Raw genomic sequence first — 18,693 nt, forward strand, 5'->3', positions numbered from 1 at the left:
TATTCTACCCCGGATCTTCACGGGGGGAGACAAGCATGGCTTGCTGAAGACCTACTCTACCCTGGATCTTCACGGGTCCCATTACAGCATGTAATGTCCACTACAAAAGATTTCACTATTACAGAACTCCTGCTATGTCAGAACATATCAACCAACCCTCAGATCTTCATTGATAACATTGTCACTATCAGTCCGCAGCCCAATCCCAATAAGAATGTATCATGTCATGGAGCATGGCCACAAGCATGACCACAAGCATGACCTGCACTGACACACCACTTTGGGCAACACAGGAAACCCAAGTTTCATCCTGTTCATTACAATCTCAAACAGTGATACAACAATATTACCTAGCCTGATTTTTTCAACAGTAATAGACCCATTCACAACGTTCATGTCCTTGAAAGAACTGGTAGCAACAGTCAGACACAGCATGACTGTACCCCTGTGTGAGTTGTCCCCCCTGCTGTGCCCTGAAATTACCTGTTGTCCTGCTGGGAGAAGGTCAGCATGTCACGGTCATGCTTGAACTGTCCTACATTTGTGGATGTGTAGTCATTAGAGATATTAAGCAGCTACTTTTTTCTGATGCCTGAATACTCCTACACTGCACATATTGTGTGTTCCCTCTCTGTCAACTTCTCCTCCACCTGTGTCTAATGTAGTCCTGAGTTTGTACGGCTATGCCTGTGGGGTATGAATGTTATATCTGCCGCAACATCCCAGGTGAAAAATGTGATAAATAACACGAAGAGATAGAAGGTGGCCATGAAACTAGCTGGTAGTGGATGTAACACAATTCACAACAGAAGGCAGCCATGACACACAGCAGTGTGGTCGTACATTTACTTTTGTAAATAAAACAAACAAAAATATCCGATTGGAAATCTTAAACATCCCATCAAACAAATCCATAAAATGGCACATATACCACTCATAAGAAGTTAAAGAACACCCAATTTTTGTCATACCATGGTAAGTCTGTCAGGCCATGCTTCACATAGTCATGAAAAACTCAGGTGTTCTTTAACTTTGTTTGAGTAGCACTATTACATCAAAGGCTGAATAAAAATCTGTTCGAGGAGTCACCCAATCTATATCATGTAGGATATATCGTGAAATACTGTATGTCATTCCCAGCATCATATAGCAATTCATGGTGTTACGTATCGTATCATAGTGCGTTATGTGAAGTATCACATGTCCCTATATTGTCACACACCTTCAAAATTGACTTAAGTCAACCAGCCGGAAATTTCCATATTGTGATGAGGTCAAATAAATTGATGGTAGTCCTAATTGACTGGTAGCATTTGGGGGCCATTACTCTGAAACAGTTCTTCAATGCTTCAATTTTGCTTCAAATTGGAATTGAATAAAGAGAAAATATGTAAACATAGTTAAAGCAAGAGTCAACTACAAACTCTGAGGACTTTAGTAATACATGTACTGAAATACAATTTACACTTCGTCCAGAAACAAACATTCAAGGCTACACTGTCATAATTGTAAGTCGCCTTATAACAAATATAAGGGGACCAACCTCAAATAAGGTTCTTCTTTATAACAACAAAGTTACAGTATTTGCTCTGACCTCAGCAGTCACCATCTTAACGTGTGGAGGAGTGCCCACAGGTCAACATCATCATCACTAATACAGGGATGAGTACAGGTTATTTCCAAAACACACTGAAAGTTATCCCGGTGTGTGTGTGTGTGTGTCGGGGGGGGGGGGACCTTCATGATTTATATACATATTGTTATGGGGTGTACAACACAACAAAAGTGACCCTAAACGAAATCTGTGGATCAGCGGAAAATTCTAATCTTCATCTATACCCATGCAATCCGTGAAGATCTGAGATAGAATTGGTTAGAATTGGTTTTCAGCAACCAATGCTTTTCGGAAGAGGCGACTAAAAGGATAGACTTGGTTGTTACATGTCATTGCTCATGTCAGTCAGTGGATTGTATGGTCCAGACCTGATTATTAACAGATAGCTATCATACAGCTGGAATATGGCTGAGTGCAGAGATAGACAACAAACAAAGAAACAATGTCCATTCCCATGTGTCTGTCCACATCATGCTACAACAGATATCCAAGTCAAACTGAGACAGTTGAATCACTGGTCATAACATCACATCACACCAACAACAGGAGCTGCCAGGGTACAGTAGCAATGTATACTCTCAGTCAGATCAAACTCTGTGACAACCAACTCCTTATCTCAGTCAGTTCAAACTCTGTGACAACCAAATCCTTATCTCAGTCAGATCAAACTCTGTGACAACCAAATCCTTATCTCAGTCTGATCAAACTCCATGACAACATAACCCTTATCTCAGTCAGTTCAAACTCTGTGACAACCAACTCCTTATCTCAGTCAGTTCAAACTCTGTGACAACCAAATCCTTATCTCAGTCAGATCAAACTCTGTGACAACCAACTCCTTATCTCAGTCAGATCAAACTCTGTGACAACCAAATCCTTATCTCAGTCAGATCAAACTCCATGACAACATAACCCTTATCTCAGTCAGTTCAAACTCTGTGACAACCAACTCCTTATCTCAGTCAGTTCAAACTCTGTGACAACCAAATCCTTATCTCAGTCAGATCAAACTCTGTGACAACCAACTCCTTATCTCAGTCAGATCAAACTCCATGACAACATAACCCTTATCTCAGTCAGTTCAAACTCTGTGACAACCAACTCCTTATCTCAGTCAGTTTCAAACTCTGTGACAACCAAATCCTTATCTCAGTCAGATCAAACTCTGTGACAACCAACTCCTTATCTCAGTCAGATCAAACTCTGTGACAACCAAATCCTTATCTCAGTCAGTTCAAACTCTGCGACAACCAACTCCTTATTTCAGTCAGATCAAATCTGCGACAACCAAATCCTTATCTCAGTCAGATCAAACTCTGCGACAACCAAATCCTTATCTCAGTCAGATCAAACTCTGCGACAACCAAATCCTTATCTCAGTCAGTTCAAACTCTGCAACAACCAACTCCTTATCTCAGTTAGTTCAAACTCTGTGACAACCAACTCCTTATCTCAGTCAGTTCAAACTCTGTGACAACCAAATCCTTATCTCAGTCAGATCAAACTCTGTGACAACCAACTCCTTATTTCAGTCAGATCAAACTCTGTGACAACCAACTCCTTATCTCAGTCAGTTCAAACTCTGTGACAACCAAATCCTTATCTCAGTCAGATCAAACTCTGCGACAACCAAATCCATATCTCAGTCAGTTCAAAGATGTCAACTCATATGATAAAAATGGAGAATCCCCAGAGGAAAATATTTTTCTTTACAGCTATTCCTAACACCACTCTTAGTTAGTTTTTGCAATCAGATCAAATCATCATCCACGCTGAAGTGTACCACAACACCATGAGTAACCAATCCCTAAGTTACAGCACACACCACAAAACATGACAATAGATCATAGCTAAACATGGTCAAATTATCACATCTAAATTCTGATCTGGCATTAGGCATCAGTCGGTTATAGGCTTCAGATATTCTCAGGTTTCAGTATTGTCCTTATCTTCTTCATTATTCCTACCCAAACCCAACTAAGTCAAATATTACTTCTACAATGACACACTCAAGTCAAATTTTGCAAGGAAAGGAAATGAATAGAAACACATACATATATAATTAACCCATTACACATATTACAACTGATTACAGACTTCAATGTTATAATTATCTGATCCAACCATATAATTTCCCCAAGGCAAAATGCTTAGATAATACCTGTTTGAATAGCCTCGGCACCTGATCTCTATAATTGCATTGTGAGTTATGACACAGAATTGATTACCAACAACACACGGTACCTTTAATATTCAGTCAAGGACCTGAAATATCCTGGCTGGCTCTTCGATATAGATGTAGTGTCATTGACTCGGATCATATGCCTCTGATAGCACATGAAGGAAGTAATAAGTATATCATGTTCCCTAAAAAAAATGTAGTGCCTCAGAAATACAGACACTTGATACATGCTTGCCTTTATTAAAAACAGTTTTGAGCCTTCCTTTTCAGAAGAAACAATCCAGTTGTAAACAAACCGTTTTCAAGTCCTAAAATATTATTCTGAAATACACTGCCATCTTTGTCTCAATACAAAAAAGAAAGCTGACAATAAGAATTGAAAGATATAAAATACTAAAATACAAAGATGAATGATCTTAATGATGTTATAAGTGGTACAATCAGACCAGACACAACCATTTGGGATTACCATTGGTGCTGCTTACCTGGATTACCTCGAAGACAAACACATTCCATCAGTTCTAAACCGTACTATGGTGCCTCGACCAGGTGAATATCCATTGTGAACACACTTTTACCACAAGTGCAGGGCAGTATTCAGGTGAGAGTTGTACACCATGCACACCATCACACAATCAATTTGTATTAGGAGCCCCAACATACATAGAAACAGGCACACAAAGGAGACCACAATGACAGTGATAGTGCCAACCTCTACCTGGATCAGCCATTTTGTCACGGCTTGAATAAGTATGTCAGCAAAGATCAATACAGCCCTACTCCACAGTCGACTCGCAGAGGTAGAGCTAACCGTTTGGTGGCAGAGGAGGGATAAGGTACCCCATGTACATCTCTACTCTACAGGTAGACTAGCAGAGGTAGAACTAACCGATAGGTGGCAGAGTAGGGATAGGGAACCCCTGTACATCACTACTATATAGGTAGACTAGCAGAGGTAGAACTAACCGATAGGTGGCAGAGTAGGGATAGGGTATCCATGTACATCTCTACTATACAGGCAGACTAGCAGAGGTAGAACTAACCGATAGGTGGCAGAGTAGGGATAGGGTATCCATGTACATCTCTACTATACAGGCAGACTAGCAGAGGTAGAACTAACCGATAGGTGGCAGAGTAGGGATAGGGTACTCCATGTACATCTCTACTCTACAGTCGACTCGTAGAGGTAGAACCAACCGATTGGTTGCAGAGTAGGAATAGGGTATCCATGTCCCGCTCTACTCTCAATGTGGTTTCACCTGTGTAACCGGCAGTCAATTAAACTGAATTAATTAAGATGTTGTGGCTATAAAGAAAATATAGTTGCATACTAGTGATATCGAATAGTGTGCTTGAGAGTAGTAAGATGATACACAGATGCATCACGTTTTTTACTTCTCTTACCTTAAATGCTTTCTTTAAAAACTGTTACGCCAAACACTAAGGAATAGTGAAACTTAGCAGTTAAAACATAAGTAGTTTCATCCATTGCTCCACATTTGACACTGCTAAACTGTATATCGTCAGTGTGCCAGGTATTTGGCCATCCTGTCTATGAAAAAGAGGGCTTACGCACCACAGATAAGAGCACATGCAAGTGTCATGATATGTATCGGATCGTGAGCAAGGTATCGGGATACGTATCGGATCACACTGTTAGTGTATCATCTTAACCCTAAAGTACTCATGGAAATGAAAAAAACCTGTTTTGCTGGATTTAATAATCGACACAAAGCATTACGTAGATGTAAATACAAAATAACAAAACAACTGGAAAAGTACTAGTCTGGATTTGCTAGTTTTATCTCAGTGCTCAATACAAAATGTACTTTACAGGAGGTAATTTGTAGGCACTTTCAACATTCAAAAATAAAACTAAGTCCAAATTGACATGGCAGAAACAGGCTATAGGCATTATGCAAATTAGCCTGGAAAAAAGTTATCAAAACAACAATAAAAATAACAGCTATGTTTATGTACATAATAATAATGACATGTAAGTTGTTGTTTGAGAAGGGAATATGTTACTTTTACGTTCTGATATTTTGACGATGATTCACTATCCCACAATGCAAATCACAAATCACTAACCACTGACAATCACATGCACGTGGGTTTCAAGCACCTGTTTTCACCTGTCATCAAGGTGTCATAGGTCATGGACATTCACCTTGATCTACTAACACCTGGTAATGCTCAGTTTCACAATAGTGTGTTTTGTTCATATTTTTACACACTTTTACCAAGGCCCAATTAGTACTAATTGAGTTGTTTGAATATTTATATATTTTGTATATTAACTGCATTTATTTAAAATCTCAGATCGAAAAAACAGGTTTTTTTCATTTCTGTGAGTACTTTAGTTCTTGGTAGTACCCAGTATTTATGTATTTATGGAGCTGAAACCTAAAACTAAAAAAATCATGCTCATTTGACTATTGATTTACTATGAATTATTAACAGCAGAAGAAAGGAGAATGTTTATCTTGAACAGAACACAATGGGGGTGGGAAAAAGTCAATAATGTTTCCACTATGTCAGAGGAAGCTGGGATGCCTGGACCAGACAAACCTGTGACCAACACAGCTCGGCCACACAGAGCTGCAGATCACACTTTAGGGTTGTTCCTGGTTTGGGGGTGATCAGGTCTGGACCAGACAAACCTGTGACCAACAGGGCACGGCTACATAGAGCTGTAGATAACACTTCAGTGTTGTTGGGTGATCAGGTCTGGACCAGACACACCTGTGACCAACAGGGCACGGCCACATAGAGCTGTAGATAACACTTCAGTGTTGTTGGGTGATCAGGTCTGGACCAGACAAACCTATGACCAACAGGGCACGGCTACATAGAGCTGTAGATAACACTTCAGTGTTGTTGGGTGATCAGGTCTGGACCAGACAAACCTATGACCAACAGGGCACGGCTACATAGAGCTGTAGATAACACTTCAGTGTTGTTGGGTGATCAGGTCTGGACCAGACAAACCTGTGACCAACAGGGCACGGCTACATAGAGCTGTAGATAACACTTCAGTGTTGTTGGGTGATCAGGTCTGGACCAGACAAACCTATGACCAACAGGGCACGGCTACATAGAGCTGTAGATAACACTTCAGTGTTGTTGGGTGATCAGGTCTGGACCAGACAAACCTGTGACCAACAGGGCACGGCTACATAGAGCTGTAGATAACACTTCAGTGTTGTTGGGTGATCAGGTCTGGACCAGACAAACCTATGACCAACAGGGCACGGCTACATAGAGCTGTAGATAACACTTCAGTGTTGTTGGGTGATCAGGTCTGGACCAGACAAACCTATGACCAACAGGGCACGGCTACATAGAGCTGTAGATAACACTTCAGTGTTGTTGGGTGATCAGGTCTGGACCAGACAAACCTGTGACCAACAGGGCACGGCTACATAGAGCTGTAGATAACACTTCAGTGTTGGTCAAAAGCACCAGTATCTTTAGAAAAGCAAACCTTGAAGCACGTTACTTCACATTGCCCATGCCTCAGGGACTTTAAAAATGAGGGGGAGAGGTGGGGACGGGTGGGCAGATTGGTCTTAGGACTGTTTCATATTTTGTAACATTTTTTTCATGAGCCCCCCTCCTTAATCTCATCAGCACCCCCTCCCATACATAAATGACCAGTCCCTTAGGTATTCCTTCCATTTTCAGTATGTTCATGGACACTGCCACTAGCACAGCTGATATTTTCCACATACTTCAGGGTTAGAAATTGACACTAGTCTTGTACTCCTTGAAGACTGCCCAATAGTTAAGGTATCATAAGGACTAGTAGAAATTTGCCATTTTTAAGGGATTTGCTATATATGTTATCATTATGAGGACTAGTGGACTAAAAATATTAGTTTCTACTGCTGAACTTATCACTTTATGAAAAATGAAAAACAGAGACACAGCCTAACGTGAACACTGAATTACTTCTCAGAGAATGAGATCATGTCTTGAGGCTGCCACACATATCACAATTTAAAAAAACGCAAATAGTTATACAGTACAATCTATACTCGTCAACATAATGATTACAATATTACCACAATCCAAATATTGATTTCAGAGACAACAAGCAAATAAGACCCTTACAATTTTCTTCCTGATTCTCCTTAACGATACAAATGACTGACATAAAATGTCTGCAACCATGCACACGATATAAGCAGCTGATAATCATGACCGTAACACAACAGCATCCAACATATAGAAATACAGAGTGAAGACCAGTAACAGGTGTGTGTTGACAGGTTTACCTGTGAGCTTGTCCGCCCCGTCCTTGTCATGTGACCAGGCCAAACAGTATTGCCCAATACCTGTACCTGATGTGAGATGGAGACGCAGCTGACTGACCTTGTGGTACAAAACAGGAAACTCAGCCCTCGGAGAGCAGTACAACTTGGTGTTACTCACACCAACTCTGTCAGTTAGTTTGAGAATGTACTTCCTTGCTCTGTCACTGTGGTTTGGGGGCATTCTATTTTGTATGTAGGGTCTTGTGGGTCCATTTGGTAGACAAAGAATAGATGTCATACTAACATGTTGAATGATGATCAAAAGGGTGTATCTTCCATCATGTCCATATCTTTTGTTGCTGCATCATATTGTTTAAAAACATTACAAAACCACTTAGCATTTTCAGAAGGTTTTCATAGTGCCGTTATAAAGGAAAAGAAAAGGGGCTCTGTGGTCCTTGAGGTCTTGTTCCAGAGCAAATCTTATGTTAATCTTCAACATTGGGGTCATGACCAGCACCTGACATTAAAATAATAGCTTGCCGTAAAAGGCGACTATGCTTATTGTAAAAGGCGACTAACGGGATCGGGTGGTCGTTGACTTGGTTGATGCATGTCATCGATCCCAATTGCGTGGATCGATGCTCATGATATTAATCACTGGATTGTCTGGTCCAGACTCGATTATTTACAGACCGCCGTCATATAGCTGGAATATTGCTAAGTGCGGCATAAAACAACCAACCAACCAACCAACACAAGAGAGGCCGGTCACATGACCGCGAAACTGACATTCATAAGCGTATGAACGACACAATTTGACATTCATACGTTAATCACTACACTGTATTCATGAAATGATGTAAACACTGACGGGTACTTCCATATTCCTGGCGAAACACCTGGAAATTCCCTTGATTGAATAAATACAAATGCATTGTTTGTGATCATTTAGACCGTTTAATCTTGAACTCAGTGTTTAAGCATACATTGAGGAACATCAGGGAGTTGGACTGCAAGATCATTCACGAATATCCCTGCTACGACCTATCCTAGTGAACCCAACGCTGAAATCCACATCTACTAAGCCTAGGCCCTATCGTAGTATCGATCCTTGTCTCAGTAAGACTGACAGTTACAGTGTACAGCAATCTATGAATTTACCTTAGTATCTATTTGACACATCTTTAAAATCACCTTTCAATGATTGACCAACTGATCAAATACGACTAACACATGTAACTGCCACAGGTTCATTAACAGCTTTGGAAATATCTCCTATAACGTTTATCGTGTCAGCCATTTTGATGTCTTGTACTTGATATAAATGTTTTACGACGCAACGTCTTTGTGACTGACTTACTGAGGTAATTCTTAACAGACCTTTCTCACCCAATGATGATATGGTTTGAACACACTTCTGGTAAACTACAACAGATTTTCTTGTATAGCAAGTTGAGCGTACATACTTATGACGGTTGAGCTGGTTGTTGTATGGCTGTCAGTGTGAACATGAAGTCACACGTTTAGATCTAGCCCTACATCCCCCCGATGTATAAAATAGTGATATAAACAAATTAGAAGAATTAACTTTCACTTTGTGTGAGTTCATTGGGGTATGAACCTCGCAAGCTCTGACGTTCATACATTTCGGCCCTCACTCTATGAAGGTTCATATTCCAATGAACTCACACAAAGTGAAAGTCAATTCTTAAATGAAAATTTGAATAAAATTAATAAAATTGATTACAAACATAAGTCCTAATATACAATGAACAATTTGTATTACCAGTTAGTGTGACAACAGGATTGATTAACTTGCATAATTCAATACAAATGTCTTGATCTGTTGATGTGCTATTTCCAATGACATGAGGAAAATAATGAAATTGATGGTGAAAATTGGTTACCCTGTTGTCTAAGTTAATCTATTAACAAAACTAACGCTAGCCTGCTACCCTGGGGCTTGTACACATCCCTTTGTGCTGGTACAAGTTTCCCCACTGTTCAACATTTTATGCTACCTGGGCCTGAGAATCTTTTGAGTTGATTTCTAACCCTGTAATCCGTGGTATCATGAAGGGTGTTATTGCAAGGTACGACTGTAGTTTCATTTGGAAGTTGGCACAGCAGTTGATGAAATGGCATGTAATTGTTTGGAGTTCAAGATTAAGATCATAAAGGATAATATATTTTAGTCCGCTGCAATCCTATTTTGTAATATTGAATTTATGGCTGATTGCAATTATCAATGGCCCATATAGTAGTAAATATAATGGCCCATACTTGTAAATAATGGCCTATAAAAGTGTAATTATGGGGCCATTGGGAAATTTCCTTCCAAATCACTGCACACATGCATCCTCTGATCACACACACATTCTCTCATCAGACACATGCACTCCCTGATCACACACACATTCTCTCATCACACACATGCACTCCCTGATCACACACATATTCTCTCATCACACACACATTCTCTCATCAGACACATGCACTCCCTGATCACACACACATTCTCTCATCACACACATGCACTCCCTGATCACACACATATTCTCTCATCACACACACATTTTCTCATCAGACACATGCACTCCCTGATCACACACACATTCTCTCATCACACACATGTATCCTCTGATCACACACACATTCTCTCATCACCCAAAAGCACTCTCTGATCACACACATTCTCTCATCAGACACATGCACTCCCTGATCACACACATATTCTCTCATCACACACACATTCTCTCATCAGACACATGCACTCCCTGATCACACACACATTCTCTCATCAGACACATGCACTCCCTGATCACACACATATTCTCTCATCACACACACATTCTCTCATCAGACACATGCACTCCCTGATCACACACACATTCTCTCATCACACCCATGCACTCCCTGATCACACACACATTTTCTCATCAGACACATGCACTCCCTGATCACACACACATTCTCTCATCAGACACATGCATCCTCTGATCACACACACATTCTCTCATCACACACATGCATCCTCTGATCACACACACATTCTCTCATCACCCAAAAGCACTCTCTGATCACACACACATTCTCTCATCACACACATGCACTCCCTGATCACACACACATTCTCTCATCACACACACATTCTCTCATCAGACACATGCACTCCCTGATCACACACACATTCTCTCATCACACACATGCACTCCCTGATCACACACATATTCTCTCATCACACACACATTTTCTCATCAGACACATGCACTCCCTGATCACACACACATTCTCTCATCACACACATGTATCCTCTGATCACACACACATTCTCTCATCACCCAAAAGCACTCTCTGATCACACACATTCTCTCATCAGACACATGCACTCCCTGATCACACACATATTCTCTCATCACACACACATTCTCTCATCAGACACATTCACTCCCTGATCACACACATATTCTCTCATCAGACACATGCACTCTCTGATCACACACACATTCTCTCATCAGACACATGCATCCTCTGATCACACACACATTCTCTCATCAGACACATGCACTCCCTGATCACACACATATTCTCTCATCAGACACATGCACTCCCTGATCACACACACATTCTCTCATCAGACACATGCACTCCCTGATCACACACATATTCTCTCATCACACACACATTCTCTCATCAGACACATGCACTCCCTGATCACACACACATTCTCTCATCACACCCATGCACTCCCTGATCACACACACATTTTCTCATCAGACACATGCACTCCCTGATCACACACACATTCTCTCATCAGACACATGCATCCTCTGATCACACACACATTCTCTCATCACACACATGCATCCTCTGATCACACACACATTCTCTCATCACCCAAAAGCACTCTCTGATCACACACACATTCTCTCATCACACACATGCACTCCCTGATCACACACACATTCTCTCATCACACACACATTCTCTCATCAGACACATGCACTCCCTGATCACACACATTCTCTCATCACACACACATTCTCTCATCAGACACATGCATCCTCTGATCACACACACATTCTCTCATCACCCAAAAGCACTCTCTGATCACACACACATTCTCTCATCACACACATGCACTCCCTGATCACACACACATTCTCTCATCACACACACATTCTCTCATCAGACACATGCACTCCCTGATCACACACACATTCTCTCATCACACACACATTCTCTCATCAGACACATGCACTCCCTGATCACACACACATTCTCTCATCACACACATTCTCTCATCAGACACATGCACTCCCTGATCATACACATATTCTCTCATCACACACACATTCTCTCATCAGACACATGCACTCCCTGATCACCCACAAGCACTCTCTGATTACCCACAAGCACTCTCTGATCACCCACAAGCACTCTCTGATCACACACAAGCACTCTCTGATCACACACAAGCACTCTCTGATAACACACACTTTCTCTCTGATCACACACACACACTTTCTCTCATCAAACACACACACAACCTCTGGTGCCCGATGCATCCCATCTGTAATGGCCTTGACATTGATCAACACAAAGACACAGTGATGTAGCTGGACAAGGCAATTGAGTTTAATACCAATCAACAGACTGTAACTAGATCAAGCACAGTGAATCTGTCACACAATTACACACACAATGCTGGAAGCACAGACAGCATGGGGATACTTCTTGCTGCTTGTAACACGGAGTAAACATTGATTTCTCCTTCTTTGTCATGTCACAATAGCTCTTTGAGATAAAGATCTGATACTGTCAAGTGTTTTCAAACTTTATGGCATTTCAAACAGTAGACAAGTCATAATAAGAATTCACTCAAGCTGTTGATTGGACAGGGATAATCTCATTAACCTCTGAGAATACATTCTTCCTGATTTATTAATAGCAACCCACCTGTCCGACGCCGAACCTGTTTAGCATTGTTTAGTACGGATCGTACAGGGCAGATAGCCTTATAGGTGATAGGTGTTATTAGACAATGCTTCATGGATACTGTAGACATCATGTTCATATTGCAAAAATGAATTGTCTGTCTTACAGTGTAATACAGCATAATACAGTATAAAAATGTTGTGAATGTGGTCTCATGGAATAGAAGTAAAATGTAGTAAAATGTAGTAAAATAAAGTAAAATGTAATAGTAATAACATTATGAAACACGGCCCATCTCGATTTGTTTCATACAGCCTTATATATTTCTACACTCATCATCTTCCTGGGTGGACTAGTTTTCATTTTGATCTAATGTTGAACACTAAATAGTTATCCCCATGTCATAAACAATAGCTGGCTAAAAGATCAATAATCAGAATTATTAACAATTATCTATATGAAAATTGTGTCATTGATAATATCTTACATAAACAATAGTGATGAAATAAAGTTTAAATTTACCAAAACAGAAATGTTATTATCACTTGCCAAAGACGGAAAGCAACTGTTTTTGTCATAACTTAAATGTCCACAGAGTGATCCATGCATAAATGGGTCACCATTCACCAGTGGCATGAAGTGAGTTCAATTCTTTCAGACTTTTTTGCTTTTTTGCGCAAAGTTACTTCTCCAACATTTATCGATAATTGATCCATATTCAGTTAACGATTATCGATCTCTATGATCTGTATAGATAGCCAGCCCTAATAATCAGTGCATCTATCATCTTTGCTTCAGAATGTCATCAGCAACAAGATTGAACATGAAGAGTTCCTGGTGACCTGGGACCTGACATCACTGGGCTCCCTGGGCTGTTTACAATCAGCTACCAATCAGGTGGGACAATAAATAACTGGCCACATTCAATTATTCAAGAGGACAGCACCGCCTCCTCCATCTGCTTCCTCATCATCATATATTGGTGAATAACCACTTTTTCCATTATTCATAATTTCCAATACAATTGGAAAACAGAAGCCTGTTCGTTCCTCTTACACTTTCTTCCTTGAAGTCACGACAACTCTCAGTTGTAAACACCCTGGACCCTGTCTAAAGGTTCAAGTTTGGTGAGTGGGTGGGTGGGTGGGTGAGTGAGTGAGTGAGTGAGTGAGTGAGTGAGTGAGTGAGTGAGTGAGTGAGTGAGTGAGTGAGTGAGTGAGTGAGTGAGTGAGTGAGTGAGTGAGTGAGTGAGTGAGTGAGTGAGTGAGTGAGTGAGTGAGTGAGTGAGTGAGTGAGTGAGTGAGTGAGTGAGTGAGTGAGTGAGTGAGTGAGTGAGTGAGTGAGTGAGTGAGTGAGTGAGTGAGTGAGTGAGTGAGTGAGTGAGTGAGTGAGTGAGTGAGTGAGTGAGTGAGTGAGTGAGTGAGTGAGTGAGTGAGTGAGTGAGTGAGTGAGTGAGTGAGTGAGTGAGTGAGTGAGTGAGTGAGTGAGTGAGTGTTGGGTTTAATACTGCTTGGTGTAACCCATGAGAAAGGGTATGCAGTGATTAGAGACAATTATTATTGGGACATTTTCATGTTTTTAGCAAATTTTGACATGCTTCTAAGCCATTACCCAAATTCAAATATATCTTCAGGACATTTTGGGTGGCAATCCTAGAATCCTAGAAAATGAACTGATCTGAACCCTGGTATGGTGTATGTACTGTAAACTGGTTCGGATTGGCAGCACATTTCTGCCCAAGCCGTGATGTTTTGAAACCTTTATAACCTACTGACCTACTGTGCTATGTTCATAAATGCCACTGCAATTCCAAGTCATTAGAAAGTCCATAACAAACGATTGATGCCAAAATACCACAAAACTGCAACCATGGCAACCAGACCCATTAATTCTTCTGGCAAACTCTACCTGTACATGTCCTCACCACAACCTGGCAGGCATGGCCTGCAGCCTCCTGGATGATCAATATTTTACATCATACATTCAACACTACTTGTTACACTCGTCCCTGAAAAAAGTGCAATTTTTCACTTTTTCCAACCAATACACATGTTAGTTACTTTCACCTTAATTAGCTTAAACAAGATTTTCCTTTTACAAATTCTTTTCAACCTATTCAGATAAACGTGTATCCATTAATATACCAATACCCTTTACCTTATCTTATCAGGAAGAGCTCTTGTTTATGGCTGACTCACGCTTGACCCTAAATTAAGCAATGTCCTTCCTTCCTAAATGAGTTCCAACAGCAGAACAATTATCAGATGCTTGAATTTTGAATCAGGAAGTGAACTACATAATATTTCCTTTCAACCATACCAGATGCAATAAACTCCATTTCAATCGCTGACATGTTATCCCTATTCTACAATGCATTGATTGCTGTACACTTAAATAATCATGAAACTAAGTAACATTGGAGAGAAAGAAATGATCCATTATTTCTTGAGACATTTATACCATAGTCAACATAATGTCTATATATTTATTTCTTGAACTACATTGTTAATGCACTCATAAGCAGGACCTATAAGCGTCAGCCAATGAAACAGAAGCATGGCTGAGACACACTGACTTTATTACCACTGCATAGCAATATCTTAAGTAATATGTACTTTCACTGCAATAGCAGCCAACATGGCAACATGAGTTCACTATAACTCTTCAAGCCTTGAATCATTTACTTTTTCAGATCCATTACAGTACCGCTATTTCATTCACAGTTTGAGTGAGTGAGTGAGTGAGTGAGTGAGTGAGTGAGTGAGTGAGTGAGTGAGTGAGGTTTTACAATGCTTTTAGAAATATTTCCATGGACAGATAAGACCCTTTCTTAACAAACCAAATTATGGCTGAAATAATGCTGACATTAAATATGAACTCACTCACTTGAATTACAGGAAAATATGAAACTATACAACTGTTCATCATAATGTGTTTGGACAAAGGCTTGAATTTCTAAACTCTTAAACTGAAATAAAGGTGTTTTAGTTTCATTTTTCTCTCGTAAGTATGTGTCATCTGGGTTCGAAATTAAGGGACGCAAAATGCGTCTTAATTTATGATTTTGCGTCTATAAATCGAAAATAAAGACGACATTTTTTTGCGTCTTGCATTTTTCCTTTTCAAAATCGGTTGAGAAATACCTAAACACATGCTTTAACATGCTAAATTCACTGTGATAACTTTTGATTTCACAAAGATTTTCCATGATTTGTTTACCTCTAGTTTAGAGTTACCTCCCCATTCGTGATTCCCAGAAAAACGTTTTACTTCCTTTCTTTCCGTTCAACCTTGGTGAACACGGTCTTTTTGACCAATGAACATATTGCATGACGTATATCTATTTTCGAGAGACCAATCAAATGTCGTAAAAACTATGTCATCGGTAATTTATTCAATTGACCCAAGGTCGTTTCTTTTTTTTAGATGACATCCCATCCTTGAGTCCCCAGACACCCCGTTGACTGGTTGACCCACCAAGCCGTAGTCACGTCTATTTCAAAATAGTATATAATTTTATGAACCTATCTGTCATATCATTTATTTATTAAATCTATCACATTTAACAATGTCTGAAATATGTATTCCATTTCAATTGATCATTTCTTATCGATAAATTAACAAGAGTTTGTCACTAATGTGGCTATATCCCCCACCCCTAGCCTGTTGCAGAATTTATGAAATAATTAAATCTAAAAAACCCTAACCTTTTTAACCAAGGTGGAACTTGTCATGGAAATTGTAAAAAAAAGAAGAGTTTGCCACTAATGTGGCTAAGTCTCCTGCCCAGCAAATGAAGTGTATATTATGTCAACAATAGTGAAATGTGATAACACAAACACATACATTTGAAAATATTCGAAATTTTGTAAGGAGTAAAAAAAGGCAGCAGGGGAGCATCTACTTGATGTAAATGCAAAATATCCTGAAGAAACAAAATAAAATGCTGCAAAACACAATTTCTATGAAGTTCAAAATAAAATGAAACAAAAAACATGATGGAAGTACAAACTGACAAAACAAGTTACTATATTTACTACTGAATTCATGAGGGTGGGAGAAAACATTATATGTCATGTTACCGGCACTCATTGCGAGGAAGTAGGCTGCCACAAGTGCCACACACATTTTATGTTGTGGCTTTTTAACAATATGGTCATACCATGTGATATGATAAAGTGAAAAAACAAACAAGACAATATGATAAATGTGAATGTTAAAGCTCTACAGCACAAAAGTTTTCATATCAACATGTGCTGAAAACTGTAAAAAGTTTCATAGAGAAGTATGCCATCTTATCATACACTCATCTCTGTCATAATCAATGCAGAAGTAGGGATAATGGATTTGATAATGAAAGTTACCCTCAACCATTATTGAGGCACAAACTGACAACTTGGTAGAAGGCATGCACAGTTTTCCCTATGGGAGATACCTCAAACACAAAATGTTGGCACACAAAAAAACTTTATTATGACTTATAGTTATAAGATTCCTTAAACAGGTTAAATGTGTATCAAGTTGAATTTTTTGGCATTTAAAAGAAGAATCCATTAATTTCTAAAAAGTTCAACTTGTTGCCATGGAAAAATAATAAACATATAAATTTTTAACATTTCTAAAAAGCAAAAGGCACCAGTTCACCATGTACCTGACAGACATGCAAAGTTTCATGAAAAAATATTGAACGGTTTATGAGTTATGCTCCGGAAACGAACCCTACCCTCACAGAACCTAAGTCCATCTTGTTGACATGGAAACATAAAAAAAAAAAAAAAAAAAAAAAAAAAATTCTAAATAGCAAAAGGCACCAGTTCACCATGTACCTGACAGACATGCAAAGTTTCATGAAAAAATATTGAACGGTTAAAACGTAAAAAATAAGAATTTCTAAAATTTCTAAATAGCAAAAGGCACCAGTTCAGCATGTACCTTCGTTGGGCGGGGGATGAAAAACTATTCCCGCAATGTGTTATTGAAAATAAAATCTCTGACACACTCTTCGACAACGGGTCCACATCGAACATGTCAAAGAGCAATATAAAGACGTTTCAAGCAAATCTTTAAATATATTATACAAAGTAACAAATAAAATCAACAAAAATATATCTTAAAGTTGTCTAACCTACATCTAAGTTATTATTTCCATCTTTTTGTGCGATTGCGTGTAATGTTAGTCAAATGACATCTCGGCTTTCGTCGCCTCAATTTCCTCGGCTCGGACACGATTTAATGCAAAAATATAAGCATGAAAAGTCTTTGTCACAGCTCGTAACCTAGCACGATACATCCATGAACATGATGAATTTCCTTCTTGAAACATTCAGAATAACATGATTTAACAAAAATCTTTCGTCAAATTCTGAAATTCATCATGCTATAGATGTAATTTGATTGGCTGATTTAGGTCAATCACCAATCAGCAATTTTATCCAAGCTTTCTAGCGATGTGTCATATGGCAGTCTTCGACAAACGTGTTATTCGAAAAGAGGTATTTCTTCATGTTACTGAGCGGACAGCCGCTGTTGTCAGGAAATCGGTGATGACAGATACTATTTATAATTCTTTTTAAAATATTTTTCCAATTGCATAATTAATTGTTTTTTAATGAAATCTTATATTTGTGAAAATCGTGAACTTTTCACTTCCTTGGTCCTTAATCTGGACATTATGAATATGTTAGCTTACATTTTTT

The 18,693-nt window shown here is 39.3% G+C and overlaps 1 protein-coding gene across 8 annotated transcripts in view; it reads right to left on the bottom strand.

The window, feature by feature from the left end:
* Window positions 1-18,693, bottom strand: part of LOC124136961 (phospholipid-transporting ATPase ID-like) — a 132,276-nt gene that overhangs the window by 90,751 nt on the left and 22,832 nt on the right. The window contains exon 1 of one of the 8 annotated variants that reach the window (XM_048402540.1): window positions 8,078-8,148. The exons of 6 other annotated variants lie outside the window; for them this stretch is intronic. The gene's annotated coding sequence lies outside the window, so the exon portion shown is untranslated. Of the gene's footprint in view, window positions 1-4,282; window positions 4,524-8,077; window positions 8,149-18,693 lie in introns of those variants that run through there. One more of the 8 variants, XM_048402539.1, reaches the window with a different exon arrangement.

Source organism: Haliotis rufescens, unplaced genomic scaffold (genome assembly GCF_023055435.1).
Source record: "Haliotis rufescens isolate VD_foot unplaced genomic scaffold, xgHalRufe1.0.p SCAF_1, whole genome shotgun sequence".
Taxonomy (NCBI): domain Eukaryota; kingdom Metazoa; phylum Mollusca; class Gastropoda; order Lepetellida; family Haliotidae; genus Haliotis; species Haliotis rufescens.